Genomic DNA, 5,536 nt, shown 5'->3' with positions numbered 1-5,536 from the left:
TTTTATTTAATTTTTTAATAAAATTTTTTTATATAATTTTATGCATTATCCTATGTAAGGCACGAGAACATACTCTAGTTAGAATAATTAAAATGTGGATATATGGTATATAATGATATTTGATTGATTGGTCATGTAAAATATTTTTATTCCTAAACTGACGTGATGCAGATAAAACTGCTCAGATCAATTGTATTAAGTGGCAATATGACTCTAATAACTAGTGCACACAATAAAGAATTACGGCAAATCACATTCCAGACAAGATAGACTATTCTTGGATATTGTATCCATATTATATTCTTGGACTTCAATACTAAGAGCTTCTGACTAAGTAATCAATTTTGCAATTCACTATGATATAGAACTCAATAATAGTCCATCTTTACAAAGTGGATAAATGCATTAATAGCAAAATCACATGGTAAGTGTCATTTTCATTTATCATGATGAATCAGCTTTGTAAAGCAATTCCAACCATGACCAATAAAGCCACCAGCATTTGCAAATGGTGATAGAGTTGGTCATTTTACTTTCTGTCATGATATTCAAATAAAATTGATCACAGTAACATCCAGATCATACACAAATAGGTAATGCAAATCTATTAATATATAATAGAAGAGTAATAGAGTGGTATGTGAGTGATAAGTGAATCGTTCTATATCCGATACGTGGAATTGTGTTAGATTGACAAGTATTTGCTCTTAAAATTGGACACCTGGCAGTTCTCAAATAAAGAAGTAATTGGACGGGATTTTGATTCAAATTCAAATCTATTAATATATAATAAAAGAGTAGTAGAGTGGTCTATAAGCGACAAGTGGAGCGTTCTATGCCCGACACGTGGAACTGTGTGTGATTGACAAGTATTTGCTCTTAAAGTTGGGCACCTGGCAGTTCTCAAATAAAGAAGTAATTGGACGGGATTTTGATTCAAATTCAAATCTATTAATATATAATAGGAGAGTAGTAGAGTGATCTGAGTGACAAGTGGAGCGTTCTATGCCCGACACGTGGAACTGTGTGTGATTAACAAGTATTTGCTCTTAAAGTTGGGCACCTGGCAGTTCTCAAATAAAGAAGTAATTGAGCGGGATTTTGATTCAAATTCAAATCTATTAATATATAATAGGAGAGTAGTAGAGTGGTCTGTGAGCGACAAGTGGAGCGTTCTATGCCCGACACGTGAAACTGTGTGTGTGATTGACAAGTATTTGCTTTTAAAGTTGGGCACCTGCCAGTTCTCAAATAAAGAAGTAATTGGGCGGGATTTTGATTCAAATTCAAATTGGAAATGGTTTTATTCTAGGACTTGCAGCTGCATTTTTATTGTTAACAAGAAGAGAAGATAAGAGAGAGCCTGCTGCAAGTTTTGAAAGGGGGAGTAGTTGGCACCAGCAAAGGGAAAGACTTCCTCTTTCGACGTTGCAGAGAAGAGAAGAAGAAAACAACGGTGAAGAAACAAAGAACGACGGAAGAAGGAGAAGAGGGTAACGACGACAGGGACGGTCACAGAGAAGGATGCTAGATCGACAGAGAAAAGAAGAGAAATGAGGCGACGGCGGTGATGGATGCCACCGCTGCTATTGGATGCGTACAACTGTGTCTATTTACCTATCTAGCGGCATTCTGCAGAATGATCCATTTGAGGTTAGTTGTGTAACGTTTAAATGCATATTTTAAAAATAAGATCATTACTTGATTTCTTCTATCTCTCTCTTTCTCTGGGCAGATGTGGAGTATACACAAATTAATTTGTGGTTCAAAATACCTAGACATATCACCAGTGAAAAAGTAGGAGGAATTCGATGGTGATGGAAGCAGTAACTGACAGAGAAGATAGCGAATGTGTATTTTCGACCTGTAGAAAGTCCTAGCCCTAACCTTGCACACTTAGTAAAAAATCACCAAATTTTAAGGATAAAAATATCTCATTTTTCTAATCATACTTGCAAAAAACCGTATCAAAATTCAATTTCTAAAGCATTTTTTGAGAATACATATTTAATGTTGAACATTTTTGTCGCATTTTTAAATTATTTAACGTCATTTTTATCGATAATAAAATTCGGAAGTATATTTTTGATACTTTACCCAAATAAATATATTATTTCTGTATTTGTTATGAATTCAATTTTTATAAGATAAATCATATTTGATTTAAACTAAGTGAATGATTTGTAATGGGTTAACTAAAATAGAAAGAATTGTAATATATATAATTATATTGACTATCTTAATTTATTTATTTAATGTTAGCTTGAGAAATAGATAGATTTGGCGGTAAGAGGGAAAAGTCATCTTCTTCATCTAGTTGCTGAGGAGGTGGCATTGCGAACTTCTTCTTTACTGCGGGTGGCCACTTCAACGATTCGGTTCGGGTTGAGAGCTTCACCTTCGAAGAAGAACTTGTTTCTTCCTTTCCAGATTTTCCAGAGCAGGTATGCAACCTCCTTAATCTTTCTTCTTCCATTTCTTTCGATTTTCAACTTCTCAATCAAATTCATCCACAATTGTCAGAGGCTCGTGGTCTGATGCCACACTAATTGCGAGGTTTCACAATTGATGAGGCAATGGGTGACGGATTCCTCTTCGGCAGAGCAGCAGCGGCACAAGGGAGATATTCCTGGGATTCTTTCGTGCACTTACTCGTAGGTATACCATTGTGCATGATCTTCCATAGGAAAATCCTCACTCTCAGCTGTATTTGCCAGTCCCAAATTGATGCTCAGAGTTTCTTCTCGCGACACTGGACTGAGAGCATCTCCAGAGGAGGGTCATAGAACTGGTAAGCCACTTGGTAGCCTGAAGCAGCTGTGTATCTTCCTTGTTTCTCCCTGGACTAGGTAATTTCATCCTCTCCTTCTGTAATGCTTGTCTGAATAATTGCTTGAGTTATATCTTAATTAAAAATTTCTGTGATAAACAGAAACTGTTGGTTCCACACTTCCACTGTCTATTATTTGTCATGAGCTGAGATACCCATTATTGTTCGGGTGTTGCATAATAGTCAATAGAGGGGGGTAATTTTTTATCCATGCGTCTTCCATTAACTTCACTGATCTGCTGCTCCTTATCTTCCACTGAATCCCCTTTTCAATCACTTTTCTGCCTTCCAACATACTCTTCCAACTCCAGGAGGGGTTATTTCCTACTCCTGCCTTAAGAAAGGATGGAAACCTGAAATATTTGCTCTTATAGACTCTGCTAATCAGTGCGTTAGGCCTGCTCAGAATTCTCCAGCCTTGCTTTCCGAGCATGGACAAATTAAAAGCTCTAAGATGCTTAAAATGTAGCCCGCCTTGTTGTTTTGGTTTGCACATCAGATTCCACCCAATCCACTGCATTTTCTTTTTATTCTCTCTTTGGGCCCACCAAAACTGCATCATCATACTATGAAGTTCCTCCATGAACGTCTCCGGTAGTTTAAAACAGCTCAACGTATATAAAGGGACTGTGCGATGCTACTGCTTTAATAAGAATCTCCCTTCCTCTTGTTGATAGTAAGGATCGTTTCCAGTGTTGTAACTTGTTAGAAACCTTATCTTTAATATAAGAAAACGTTTCTCTCTTAGATCTATTGATAATTGCTGGTAATCCAAGATATTTGTCTTGGTTATCGACATGGGGAACATTGAGAATAGCCGCCAGGTGATCTCTAACTTCCATAGGAGTGTTGTGGCTAAAGAAAACAGAGGATATGTCTAGGTTAATGACTTGGCCGCTTACTCGAGAGAATAAGTGTGAAGAATAGTTATTAACTGTAAGCAATCCTCTTCTGTTGCCCCATTGAATAAGATGGAATCATCCGCAAAAAATAAGTGGCTGACTGCAGCACAACTGCGGTTAAGAGATACGATTCTTGTGTGAAATTTAGTGTGAAAGAACTTGGTGTTCTTGTCACCCCAATTATGCCACTGGATACGAGATTTCTCCCTCGAATATCGTTCCTCCATGTCATAAGCTTCTTCCAGCTCAGCCTCTAAAATTATGATAGTCTCACCATTTTGCCGAACTTCCCTTTTCCTTTTCCTCCATCAACCGATTATTAATTAGGGAGATTTGGGCCTAAGAGTTAGAGCTATGAGTCTTCTGCCAATCCACAATTGCATGCTTATATCTCTTTAGCTTTTGATGGAATTTGAACATTAGAGATCCTTCACAATCAGTCCTCCATACCTCTTTGATCAAATTTGCGATCACTTCCTTATCGCACCATCTTTGTTAGAATCGGAATTGTCTCTTTGGCTTTGTTGTGTGTGTTTCCAAGGTGAGTAGAATCGGCCTATGATCTGATCCCACGTTAGATAAATGAGAAACCAAGGCTCTTGGGTAGGAATTTTTCCATGCTTCTGACGCAAATGCTGTATTCAACATTTCTTTGATGTGGTTGATGCCATATTTACGGTTAGTCCACGTAAACTTTGGTCCTTCATAACCCAGATCTATCAAACCAACCTCATTGATGAAGTTTTGAAATTTTTGAATTGAGGACTCTGACTTTTCTCTACCTCCTTCCTTGTCAAGTACCTCTCCTAATGCTCTTTCCACTTTTCTTCCAAGCTCCCTGGTTTTGCAGTAATTAGGAAGTCCTCATAATTATATCCAAATGGGCACATTTGCAAATTCACTTTCATCTATCTGTTTTTTTTGTTCCCATCTCTTTAGATTGAGTATGTAATTTTGAATATCCAGGAGTACCTCTTTCAATCCTCAGTACATCCATTTCATCATAAAGAAAAAAAGAATTGGAAAACATTACCTCCATGATTTTGTACCTTGAAACCTGCCGGTTGTCCCCAGATTGCAAACATGGCAGCCTCCATTGTTTCTGAGCTAAAAGGACAATCAGCCATAAGTCTTCCCATTAAACTTTTTGTACACTTATCCAATTCAGATTGAAGGTCTCCATCATCAAACACCACTATCTCCTCTTCTTCAGCTAGGTTATGCTTCTGATTCTGTCTAACAGAATTCAAATTGCTCCTCATGATTCACCTTGTTCACCAATTTTTTTAAAAAGTCGCACGACTTTGAGAAATTTAGGATTATTCTGCTAACCCTAGCAGAGCACAGAGAGAAAACCCTTAGACCAATTTTCCAGTACCACATTTGATTGTTAGTAATACTGTAATAGTAAAATACTTTTATGTTAAATATTAGGTTTTTTTTGTGACTTGTTAAATATTAGGGTTTAAAGATTATCAATTAAAAAGGTTTGTATAAAAATATGTAAAATTAAAATTTTTAATATATTTTTCATTTATTTATTAAAATAAAATATCACAAATTTTTATTAAAAATAATTTTAATTCATGTCAATTCACATTTGATTATACTGTAATAGTAAAATACTTTTATGTTAAATATTAGGTTTTTTTTGTGACTTGTTAAATATTAGGGTTTAAAGATTATAGATTATAAAGGTTTGTATAAAAATATGTAAAATTAAAATTTTTAATATATTTTTCATTTATTTATTAAAATAAAATATCACAAATTTTTATTAAAAATAATTTTAATTCATGTCAAT

At 35.5% G+C, this 5,536-nt stretch overlaps 1 protein-coding gene across 1 annotated transcript in view; it reads left to right on the top strand.

Moving 5' to 3' along the window:
* The window catches only part of LOC107644186 (putative pentatricopeptide repeat-containing protein At1g12700, mitochondrial), an 8,797-nt gene continuing 5,483 nt past the window's right edge, over positions 2,223-5,536 (top strand). Inside the window, exons 1-2 of the mRNA XM_016347993.2 lie at positions 2,223-2,444; positions 2,524-2,849. The gene's annotated coding sequence lies outside the window, so the exon portion shown is untranslated. The remainder of the gene's footprint in view (positions 2,445-2,523; positions 2,850-5,536) is intronic.

This window comes from Arachis ipaensis, chromosome B05, assembly GCF_000816755.2.
Source record: "Arachis ipaensis cultivar K30076 chromosome B05, Araip1.1, whole genome shotgun sequence".
Classification (NCBI taxonomy): domain Eukaryota; kingdom Viridiplantae; phylum Streptophyta; class Magnoliopsida; order Fabales; family Fabaceae; genus Arachis; species Arachis ipaensis.
This window is presented reverse-complemented; position numbering and strand designations above follow the sequence as displayed.